Genomic DNA, 13143 nt, shown 5'->3' on the forward strand with positions numbered 1-13143 from the left:
TACTTCTTCTGCCTGCCACTCCTCCTGCTGTGCTTTCTCTCTCTGTGAAATAATAAAATCTTTAAAAAAAAAAAAGAAAAAAGTAATCTAAGAAAGGAAAAAAAAAGGAGGTGGCTGAGGAGTAGAGAATGATCTATTAAAATTTTTACAACAGAAACTAAAAAACTTTGAAACAGTTTATAAATATCAGAAGATAATCTGCTTTTCACTATATATAACAAATATGGACTGCCAGATTTACTGCAACCCTAGGGAGTTTTCTTATGTATTCCCTGCATCATTATACCAGTACTACATTTATACCATCCTTGGAAAATAGTTATCTACTATTTTCTCAAAAATCTCTTAAGACTGTACAATTATGAGTGTTCAGAAAAGAATTTCTCATAACCTTTATACTTAAGCAATGTTTCTAATATAATCAAAATATCAACATTAAAAATAATTTTAATCAGAGAGATGGAACAATAAATCCATGACTTGTTTTATTTCATCATTGACTTACTGTGTAGCTTAGATATATATGAATATTATCTAGGCTCTAAGTTTTTTAATTTATAAATCTAAGCAAACATGGAATATTTTAAGAATTGGACTTAGAAATTGTGTGAATTCCCTTATGGTCTCCGACAATAGATGGCAAGTAATTACAGGGGATTCTCATCAAGGTTTCACGAGACCCTATTTCTCAAAGTTAAAAACATAGTTCCCCTAAGGGAACTAAGGAGCCACTGGGCCACAGAAGAATGAGTAGTAGACAGGACAGAGTGAGTGCTAACCACCACTTAACCTCTTAGCTTCTGCTTTCTCTAATTTTTTTTTTTTTTTTTTTTTTAGATTTTATTTATTTATTTGACGCAGAGAGAGAGAAAGAGCAAGCACAAGCATGGGGAGTAGCAGAGGGAGAGGGAGAGGGAGAAGCAGGCTCCGGCTTAGCAGGGAGCCTGATGCAGGGCTCAATCCCAGGACCACATGATCATGACCTAAGCCAAAGGCAGATGCTTAACCAACTGAGCCACCCAGATGCCCCTGCTTTCTGTACTTTTGAGCAGTTGTGTGTATTAGATATATTGAAGCCCTTTATGCACAGCTAAGTGTTGTAACATAGGAGTTTGTGTTCTTGTCCTCAGTAACTGCCCTTAGGATCTCAAAGGCAATTGATTTAGAAACACGATGAATTGCAAAGACAGAGCCAGACCATCTTTAAGCAAGTTTTTGTTTGCTTAGGGTTAAGTAATCATGGCATGTATCTCACATGCAGCAGTACAAGTAGGAATTACATAGGAAAAGGTTGATGGGTTGCAGGTAATAAAGAACATCTTGTTCTAACAAACTCACGGTTTCTTTGTCTCACTGGGTTGATAAAACTATGGTGAAGTCTTGATTGGAGATTGCATATTACCTGGCAGGCAGGTTAACCTTTCTACACTACAGGATTTGGGTTCAAAAGCTGATGACAAAACTACCGTGTGTCTAAAAACTGATCTTTTCAATTCTACTGTGTAAGCAGGCTGAAACTGCCGTGCCTGTTAATTAACCCCTGAATCCCATCAAGATAACTGAAGCATAAACTTAAGATAAGATTTATACAGAAGACAAAGTATAGAATTCCAGAGCTGGCAGCTCTCCACCCAGCGCCCTCTTCCTAGCTCAGACTGACAAAAAGCAAATTCCACAGCCTTTGCCCAGATTCACTGAAAGGACTAAAGTACACATTTGAAAACCAAAGGAAAATGTAATGCCTCACACCATACTGTCAAACATATATGTTATAGATATCTGGTCTTACAGAATTTTCTTGTTCTCCTTGTATGTGTTTTTTTGTGTAGAGAAAGGATAAGCAGATTCCATTGTGGTCTCTTCTCCTTTGGTTAAATGTTGTAGTAATAGGCCAATGATAAGATATCAACTACTTTTATTTAGAAATTATTTTAGTTATAGACAAAGATCTGTTTGGCTTTGTTCAAAATCAGCTCCGGGATGATCCTTCTTACATTTCCATTAACTATGAAATTAAAGAGAGGAGGCAATTTTTAAAAGAGAAATATTGCTTTTAGCCTGAAACCCTAAGTGTTGAGTTTCTGCCTGCAGTGGGTTTTTTCAATTAAATTATAAACCATGGGTAATAGAGATTTATAATGGGAGTGCTGATACAATCTTAACTATAGGGAAACCATCCGACACGCTCTATGCTGTATGTGGATGGATTATTTGCATTAAATTATCTTTAGGGAATGCAAACAAAACAAAGAAAAATGTAAAGCTTGTCGCATTATTAGCATAAAATCAAAGTCCTTGAATGCATAATTGTTTCATACCCAAAGCATTAACGGATTTTTATTCTTAGAGTTCAAAGACCTCCTAATTAATATGCAAAATGGCCTCATTTTGTAAGCAAGTTTGTTGTTGTTGTTTTTTTTTTCCTTCTCAGCAAAGAGACAGTTCTTGCTGGAGGAAAATACTATGAAGTGTAGAAAACACTAATATTGATATAAAAGCCCACACATCAGTATAGCCAAAAACAATAACTGGATGCTATTAAAATATTTATTTTTGTTCAGTCTATGTATAACTATAAATTATATATTTAACCAACTAATACCTAGCTCTGGAAGATTAAGTGCACAAAATATAAAAAGAGTGCAGTCTTTCTCTAAAAAGGCTCACCTATTTGAACATTTTTTAAACTATTAAGAAGAAAGAAAATCCAATAGAAAGAGGAATTTTGGACCGAGTAATATAAATTTAAATTATGTGACTCTAAGTCCAATTTTACAAAGCAGTCCTCTCCAATTTACATGGCCCCAGTCACCAGGCTTGTAAAAAGAAAAAGGAATTATTAAATTATACAAGTTTTTTTTTAAATGTACCAACAAATGGATGATTTTCCAGAATTCTGACTTTGCAGCATGCTATCAGAATACTCTAATCCTTGGAAGTGATTTACTGGATTATTTTCTTTACTAAATTTCATTCCAGTATGGGCAATACAAAACAACTGATTTTTATTCTGAGTATTTATGTATTTTTAAATAATTCATGCTCTTTAGAGTATTTGACATATGTTGTAAATCCAACTATAACCACCACAACATTGTCATGTTTTAGAAAATGTAGTAATTTCTCTTAACCAAGAAATAATGTTCCAATGAAAGAGATATGAGGTCTTAAATACAGTGCAGTCTCTAATGTGCCGTACTCATTTGAGCAATGGCACATCAATCTACAGGACTCAACCTCCAGCTGTCATACCACGCTCACTGCCTGATTAGGAATAATCCTCCCCTAATAGGCAGCATTCATGAGGCCAATGTTGATTAAGAACCTGCTATGTGCCAGGGAGTGTGCTAGGCTCCCCATCACTACCTTTATCCCATTTGGGTTTCATATTTATATTTTACATTTAACTTTATACACATTTATATATACCAACTATAACCTGCTACTGTTAGTTTTGAGATTATCCCATTTAGGCATTAAGCCCTTGGTCAGAAAGTTCAAGATGTTAATTCGTGACAAACATTTTAGATAAAAATTTATTCTTTCCAAAAGTCTTCTAGGGTTAGTGAAGAAAGAAGGATAAACAATTTATTGATGTCTTTTTCAAGTTCTTAACATATAATCAATACCCAGCAATGAGAAAGACTGGTTAGATGACAATATTAAACCATTACACAAAATTCAAAAAAGAAATGTTTTGAATGGAAGTTTAAAATTCATATTTTAAAATGGAAGAAACACAGATTACAAATTTAAAACTTTACTTTGAATGTGAAAATGCCTTGTCAGTAGGAGATACTGCTTTTGTCTCATTAAATGAGTATGCACAGGTTAAAAATGACATTTATCATACACTTAAAAAAAATGCCTCAAAAAGACCTGATTATTTAAAACTTGTTCAGCTAGTACCACAACATAACGGCTGAGTTTAAAATTATCTTCACACTTTTACCAAGGAATAAATACCAGCCTCTTTGCTAACTGTAGACCCAAAGGTTGAAATCAACGTTGTCAATGACAGGGAAAAAAAAACTCCTTGATTATTTTTTGTATTTTTAAATGGAATGTAACAAAGCTTATCATTTATAAAGCACTTTACAGTTTACTGAGCGTTGTCATACAATCCACCTTCTTTTAACGGACTTAGGATGCTTCCGTGAGAAATTACTACCCACAGATCACTACCCATGACAGTTCTATTGGATTTCCAGCTAGTTAAACCACATCTATAATATAGAATTCAATTCTGGGTGCCACATTTTAAGAGGGACTTTGACCAATTAGGATGTAATGAAAGGCAAATGTCCAGGTGAATAGGAGAAGCTGTAATTTTTGATAAATTATTCAAGCAACTTGGGAAGCAAAGAGTAAGAAAAGGTATAATATCTGCTTTCAAATATTTGAAGGGCTGTCATGAAGAGAATCGTATACTAATTCTGTGTTGCTCCAGAGGCCAGAACTAGGATAAAAAGCTAGAAGTTAAAGAAGGCAGATTCTGATTCAATGCAAGAAGGAACTTTTTATCCACTTGTACTGTCCAGTAACAATAACAGCTGCCTCATAAGGGTGATACCAGTCTCTGGAGGTTTTCAAGCAGACATTGGATATCTGTCAGAGTTATAACTTTTAAAAATTACTGCACTGAGTAGGGAGTTGAGCTAAAACTCCACATTTCTGTCTAAGTCTTAGATTCTACTTTTCTAGAGAAGGTGAAATACGCACATGCAATGTAAAAGATTTTTATTGTATGCTTATTTCTCTAATAGCAAGATGTTTTTAAGGTTTGTTGTTTTTTTTTTTTTTACATAAATATAAGACTCTGTGATACTCAGAGTACTTATTTCCAACTAAAAAGAGTCATTTAGCTGTTCAAAACACCCAATATGTACGAAGCAAGTTTCAGGCATTGGGTCATGCACATTCTATTCATATACAAATAATTGCAATCATAGGAAAACAGCTTTCATTTGTGAAGAAACCCTATGATCTTACAATGCATACATGAGTATATATTTAGGGATGATTTTACAAATCAAGAATAAAGGAGAGCCTCTCTCCTCTCTAAAGCACCAGAACAGAACAGAAGAGATATTTCCCTGGAGACTGTAGCTATTGGACAATAATTGTTTGTTTGGCTCCTTGAGGTCTCCTTGTATTATATATAGGACTAAGGAGCTAATATAATTCTCTTCCAAATGAAGATGTATAGGCTTATGTCTTAGTCCTGGTTTTGCTACCAGATGTATGAATGCTCTTAGGTAAGTTACTTACTTCAGCACTCTGCTTAGAAAAAAGGAATTGGATTAAACTATTTTTTTAGTTCTTCCTAGAACTTCCTAGTTCTAAGGTCTATGACTTCTATATATATGATACCCCAGTGAAGCAGTCAAACACTGTCAACCTTCAGGAACAGACTATGAACCTAAAAAGAATTTGTAAAGCCCGCAATTGTGAATATGAATGGAAATAACAAAAAGAAAAAAGAGATGACATCTAAGAAGACAAATTGTGACTGGCTGTCATTCTCATTGGATGATGATGGCTCTAAAAGGTAAGCCCTGCTACCCTAAAGTCATAAACTTTAGAAGAAGTGGTAAGAAAGGGAGAAAAGAGACAGCAAAGGGGAAAAAGGCAAAAAAAAAAAAAAAAAAAAAAGAGAGAGAGAGCAAGAGAGAGGAAAGAAATCAATAAGCAGCCAGTCTTTGTGATGGCAGAGATTAAGGGAAGCAAAAGCATCAGAAATGGTGAGTAGGATAAAGAGACAGAGGGGAAGTGGAGCAGAAGGAGCAGAAAGAAAAAGGAGGAACCAACACTAGCTGGAACATGAAGGCACTGGGGTCCACACAGTAGAAGTGGAAGCTGAGGATCATTCACCTCCACAGACCAGGACCTGTCTTTCTTACATTACAGGAGGCTGGGGTCCAAGCTATTAGTGATGACCCCCATGCAATGAGCTTAGATCATGTTCTAGCCATTCTGTCCATTAGATGAGTGCAAAATATTGTTAAAATGTTTTCATCTCTAAAATGTTTCCAAAAGAGCCCTGTTAATTAGGGAACTGAACTTTGGCTCATGGGGAACCTTATTCATCCAAGTTAATGGAGATGCTCCCTGGTGCATGGATTGGGTTCAGGCACAGACATACATGGATGATTTATAAATAGATATAAAGAACTTCATACTTGAGGGCCTAGAACAAAGATCTAGCCATAAAGAAACCAAATACATTCTCCCTTCTCTCTATTCTCTTCCTACTTGGATTTCTTGGGAATTCACATTTGTGTGGGCTGACAATGTAAATCCAGCCATGGGCTTAAAGAAAACCAAGAAATGGGCAAAAATTACATTTGCATATTTCTCTCCATTTTTCCCCCTGCGTGTTAATTTCAGAGGAATCTCTGTCTTCTGGAAAACTCCAAGCAAAAAGCTTAAGTCATTTAGGTCAACTGGAGATATTAGCACCATGTGAATTTCCAATAATTATTAGTAATAATTCTGAGAAACAGAAAGATGATAATGACAAAAATGAAAGCACAGCTAATTGACATGTACTTTATTAGAAACATGGAAACATAAACTATGAATGCGCCAAGGTGATATCTCCCCGAAAACAGTCAAAGCATATTTATCTATAGGATACGATGTGGGATGGTATTTCACACATGCATTTCCCCTCACGTGTTCGTGTATCCCTTACCCAGCCCAAACAGCTCAGGCCTCCACCACCTCTAATGACAGGAAATGGCTGTTGAAACTGAACACAGGTAAACAAAAGAATGAAATTTTTAGATCACATTTTTTGAAATCTCATTTCAAGAAAATCAAGGTTCCTAAGAACTCCAGGTAACAAACTGAAGTCATAACTAAGGCATCTGGACTAATTCAAAATCAGTCACATTTTAGCTTCTATTATTTTACTAGGTCTCAATCTTCAGATCCATCAGGGCTGGACTGGATGGCATATGATAGAAAACTGAAAATGGGGCCAAAAGCCAAAAAAGTATCTTCTTTGACATTAAAAAAGCGTTTAGAAGATAGCTCCTATTTTCAGCTCCATTTTCACCCTCAACTCATAATCTAGCATTGCTGCTGGCCTTTCAGCCACAGTGTCCACTGTCCAGGCGGCAAAGGCAGGAAGGGCCGAAGAGTGGCTCAGAGCGAGCCCCTTGAAGAGCCTCTCTGGACATCACATAGCACTTCCCTGTACTCTGAATTTAATCTTACGGCCATAACTAGCTTCAAGGGGAACTGCAAAATATTGTTTTTATTCTAGACAGTAATGTACCTACGTTACATTACTAAGAAATTACTTAGAAAATTACTAAAAATTTATTAAGAAAGGAGGTTAGATGGACATTAGGTAAACACCTAGTGACCTCTACCACCACTAGCTTTTCTCTCTCCATGGGATATAATATTCTTGGGGTGGAGGAGGGAGCAGAGAAAGGGGTTTTAGGGGAGATATTTGTGGAGGGAAACTGCAGAGCTTGGAGATAATCAGAACCAACTTGAAAGGACCAAATGCACAAAAGCAAAGGTGGTGTTCAGAGACCGCCCCCTCCCTGAGGGGGCCCAGGGACACCGCAGTGAGCCCTAAGAAACAGCACAGGAACAGAATCTATGCTCTCCCATGATCCAGGCTCCATAGGAGTGAGCACTGTATCTCACCAGGGCCAAAGAACTGTGTTAGTTGCCTTGCCCACTGGTTTCTGGCAAGGTTTCCCAATGGCTGGCTGTTCAAGTACCAGAAAGAGTGTGCCCCTCTAGGCCCTGAGGCTTGCCATGATCTGGGTGGGCAGTGCCCTGTACAAGGGCTCTGGACATTTAAAATTACCCTTGAAACAGAAATTATGACACTAAACACAAGATGGGTCCTGTGATCATAGGTTTGTTTTTGTTTTGCATTTTGAGGTTTTTGGTTTTTTTTTTTAAGGTTTTATTTATTTGTTAGAGAGAGAGCACAAGCAGGGAGAGCAGCAGGCAGAGGGAGAGGGAGAAGCAGGGTCCCCACGGAGCAAGGAGCCAATGTGGGGCTTGATCACAGGACCCTGGAATCATGACCTGAGCCAAAGGCAGCCGCTTGACCAACTGAGCCACACAGGCATCCCTGTTTTGGGTTTTTAAATGCACACTCATAGACACACAAATTAGTCTTTCCAGAATCCAAAGGAGGAGATGAAATTTCTCTAGCAACCATTTGTATTCATTTCACATAACTCAATATTTGCTGAGCTTCAACTAAGTAAGTTTTTACCCTCAGAAAACTCCCATTCTAATAGTGGGCACAATAAAAGCACATTTAAAACTATAATATAAAGTACAGAATATACTAAGAAAAAGCAAGGAAGAAAAAGGAGAAGAAGAAAAAGGAAGAATCAACCTCAACTGAGTACTACTATGGGTCTACCACCATGCTAGGCACACTTGTAACATTATTTAATCCACTGATTTACCTCTAGGAGGTAAGGAAGAAGGATTATAAGTAGGATTACCCCCATTCCCATATGGGAAAATTAATGCTTACTACAAGAATTTAGACCAAAGAACAATCACTGATCCCAGAATGGGGATCAAACAGTTTATAGAGGGAAACATTCTGAAGACAGAAAAAAAGATCAATAGATAGTTGGCAGAAGAATGGACAAGAGGATAGGACATTTCAGGAGTATATGCAGAAGAAAAAATAATAAGTATTTAGCCAGTTTAAGTAGGTCAAAAGGGTATGTAGAAGATGAGTGGGAGACAAAACCAGAAAAGAATGCTTTGTGGTCAAACTGAGAAGGCATTTGAAAATAGCAGAGCAAAGAGTTTACAACTAAACCAGTAGGAAATGGGAGTGATCGGGTTACCTGAGGAAGATTTACCTAGCTAAGATTTACCAAGTCTTTTCCACAATTTCAAAAGCAAAAATTCTAAAAATCAAAATTGCAGGATGTTGTTTCAGTTCTTTTTAGATACTTTACTTGGAGGCAAAAGCCAATCTTATCTGAACTCATTTGGCATTAAAGTTCAACATGAACAATACAAGCCTATTTATACTTTTTATTAATCCTATCTAAAGTAAATACTCATATTTCACTGCAGAAAAATGAGATTTGGCTACAGGACATTGTCCCAGTCCCGATTAGGGAGACTGTAAAATAAAGTATCTTCTCCACATTATCTTTCTAAAACTCCAACAATGAAAAAGACAAATCTGCATTCTGAAACACATCTGACCCCAAGTTTTATATGAGGGATTATTAATGTATAGGATGGGTCAAAGGGAGAACAGAGAGGAGAATACTAGATGGGAGACCTCCAATAGTCCTGTTCAGAAAAAAAAAAAAAGAACCTGGCATACAGTGTAACCATGAAAATGGAAAAGATGGGGGAATGTAAGTATCAGTAGGAACTAGATTTGGCAGCTAACTGGATGCAAAGAAGTAAGAAAGAAGTCAATGGAAAATCCAAGATTAATCCTGGGAACCAGTGACAGTTTTGGTAACAATATCAACAACAGCAAAAAATGGGATCGTTTGTTTTCATCATAGTGGATTTAAGGTGTTGGCAGGACATCTATGTTGTAATATCAGGCAGAGTTAGAAATGGGTGTGTAGAGTTCAGGAGAGAGGTCAGGACCTGAGGTGTAAACTTGAGCCACAGCTACAGAAAGGCGATATGCAAATGGATAAAATTCCCAAGTAATAAAGAAGTGAAAAACTCCATGCATGGAAATTTGGAAGTCACTAGCACTTTACAACACAGCTTTCCTCATTGCATGAAAGGTCTATTACTAAAGATTAGCAGAGGTTCATTTTTCTCCTGGTGATGAAGAAACAGGATTGTCTAACACATCAGAAAAAAACTAGGCTGGAGTTCACATAGAAAGGACTACAATTCCAGAATCCCCCCCTAATATCCCTTCATAACAATGAACTAAGCAAACACAAGCTTAGAATGCTAGAAAGTTGTCCCAAAGCAGGTGAGTTCACTATTTTAAAAAAATCAATATACAGGGGCGCCTGGGTGGCTCAGTGGGTTAAAGCCTCTGCCTTCGGCTCAGGTCATGATCCCAGAGTCCTGGGATCGAGCCCCACATCGGGCTCTCTGCACAGCAGAGAGCCTGCTTCCTCCTCTCTCTCTGCCTGCCTCTCTGCCTACTTGTGATCTCTGTCTTTCAAATAAATAAATAAACAAAATCTTTAAAAAAAAAAATCAATATACATCTTTGAGTCTATATTTTTTATACTCCTAGGCTAGTAGAAATGTAGCTTTTTGTGGAATTTATTACTGTGGCCAATTCTGACTCAAGAGAAGCTATTCAGGCCAAAGAAAACTACAGTTTGTCAAGTTGTTAACTTGCTTTGTAAATGGTATCTTCCTTACCAATGCTACTATAAATTCACAGTGGGCTTCAGTGTTTTGTAGCCTTGGTACATGGTAAGAGACTGCAATGAGTAAAGCAGCTAGGAACTGAAAGCCACATTCCTCATCTCTAAAAGCAAAGCTATGGATGGCTTCTTGAGAGGTGTGATGGCTAATTGCATGTGTCAACTTGGCTGTGCCACACTGCCGGCATATTTGGCCAAACATCATTCTGGATGTTTGGTCCTGTGATGGTGTTTCAGGATGAGATTTGCATTTTAATTGAGGGACTTTGAGAAAGCAGACTGCCCTCTACACTGTGGGTGGACCTCATCCAATCAGCTAGAAATGGGAATAGAACAAAAGACTGACCTCCCCCAGGGAAGAGGGGATCCTGCGAGGAGACTGCCTGCAGACTTCAGCTGCATCACTGGCTCTTCCCCAGGGCTCCACAATGACAGCCTTCCACACAAACTATAACATCCGCCCTTACTAAGTCTCCAGCCTGCCGGCCCATTCCACAAATTTGGGGTTTGCCAGCCTCCATGATCGCTTGAGCCAATTCCTTAAAATAGGTAAATACATACCCCATTGGCCCTGTTTCTCTGGAGAACACTGACTAATCCAAGAGGGATGCAAGGAGAAAAGCAACATCACTTCAGGTGATCTGAAGAAATTGAAACCTACAATCCAGTTGTTTGGAAAAAAAGCATCTAGTCTCACACCAAAGGGAGGAAAGCAAACCGACTTAGGCATTAGATGAGCTGAAATGACAAAGTGATCAAAAGTGAAGATTCTATTCCCCAACTTCTCTCATTTCTTGATCATTTTTGTACATCACTGGCAGTTTTACCATCTTTAGACATTTTTGTCTGTTTTTTATAATATGGGGGAATTGCTCCTATTTTTAATCTGTTTATTTCAAATACATTTTTCTGCCCTACGCATTCTATAGTAGTGACACTTGAAATGCAGTTTTTCATTTATCAAATTCAGACACTGGTGCATCAACTGACAGACAAATTAAGCTATCGTACCACAATTCCAAAATTGTTAACCTCTTCATCCTATATAGCTCTACGTGTACAAGTATTTGAATGTTGTGTTCTCCATCTTGTATAAAAATAAGTAGAAAACAGCAAATTAAGGGGTCTAAAGCAATGCTAGCAAGCAGAAGTCTCATAAAGTTAGCATACCTGAAGTAAGATTGAGATCAATCGGCATGCTGAGACAGGTAGACGTACAACTTCCACTGCAAAAGTAATCTTCACTCAGTTGAATCTATTTCAAACAGGCCATATGCCTTCAGGCCTCGGGTCTTCAGCACTTACAGTTCTTACTGCCTGGAACTCTCTGCTGCCTACTATTCCCAGGGTTTGGTCCCTTTCATTCAAGTATTGGTTCAAAGGCCATCCACTTAGAGAAGACTGCCCTAACAACTCTACTTAAAATAGCCTATCCTCCTACAGCTACCTTCCAAATTTTCTACATGGCTGAGCCAAGCTATAAGATTGGAGAAATTGCTATTAATTATAAAGATTCAGGAATTATCTTCAATATTTTTCTTATTTACAAAAAATATTGTAAGAACTCTGGCATTTTTAAGAGCCAAGCCTACTTTTATAGAAGAAAAATCGAGAAATAAATAATAAAGTAAGTATGGAGCTTAATGAATGACTATAATGAAATGTCTGAGAAATGAGCACCTGGTCAGGAAGGAGAACATAGCTATCTCCCCCTCCAAAAACAAAACAAAACAAATCTTTACATGCAACCCCAACCACAACGCCATCCTTCCCCCCCTTGCAGGTAACTGCCATGCTGACTTCTAGTATAACAACTGCTTTGCTTGACTTTGAGTTTTAGCATGGGAATATGCATCTGTAATTGAGTGCTGTTTGCCTGCTTTTGAACTTTTAGAATCATATGGCACATATTCCTTTGAGATTACTTCATTTGAGCATTCTTGCCTTTATAAAAGGAATCCATATTGTTCTATGTGGTTATACTTTGCTCCCTTAGTTTGCCCTACTATATTCCATTGCATGAGTATACCACAATTAACTCATCCATTCTTTGTTGATGGGTGTTTGGGTTGCTTCATTTGGTCTAATAAAAATAATATTGTTATGGGCATTTTTGTATGGGTAATCTCACATGTTTGTGCATGTTTCTGTGAGGTATATACCAAGAAGCAGAAATGCTGGGTTATAGGATATGGGACTGTCAGTTTTTCCAGATTATAGCAAACTGTTCATTCAAAGTAGTTGGGTCAGTTTATACTCCTGCCAAGGGAGTGTCAATGCTGGCATTGCTTCACTTCTTTGTCCACTCTCATTATTATCCATCTTTTAAACTTTAGCTCTTCTAGTGGGTGGCTCGTGGTATTACTGTGGTTTTAATTTGCATTCCCCCTGATTACTAATGACATTGAGCACCTTTGCATACTGTTTTGGCCATTTGGATAGTTTCAGCTGTGAAGTATCTATTCAATATTATTTTGCCTGTTTTTCTACCAGGTTGTCTATTTGTTAATATTCTGGAAATGAGACCTGTATCAATTAAATGCTAAACGCCTTTTCCCATTCTGTGGCTTACCTCTCCATGATCTTTAATGATATCTTTTGATGAACAGAAGTGTTTTATTTTAATGGTGCCAATTTACCAATCTTTCCCATCAAGATGTTACTTTTGCGTCCCGTTTAACACTAGGATCTGAAGGTCAAGAAAATACGCTTCCGTATTTTCTTCTAAAATATTTTTGCCTTTCCAAAATACATAATTTTGGTCTCTAAT

The 13143-nt window shown here is 37.4% G+C and overlaps 1 long non-coding RNA gene across 3 annotated transcripts in view; it reads right to left on the reverse strand.

Annotated features, from left to right (window-relative positions):
* The window catches only part of LOC116567814, a 47779-nt gene that overhangs the window by 28892 nt on the left and 5744 nt on the right, over positions 1–13143 (reverse strand). The gene's annotated exons all lie outside the window — the stretch shown is intronic.

The sequence above is a fragment of the Mustela erminea genome, chromosome 10 (assembly GCF_009829155.1).
Source record: "Mustela erminea isolate mMusErm1 chromosome 10, mMusErm1.Pri, whole genome shotgun sequence".
Lineage (NCBI taxonomy): Eukaryota > Metazoa > Chordata > Mammalia > Carnivora > Mustelidae > Mustela > Mustela erminea.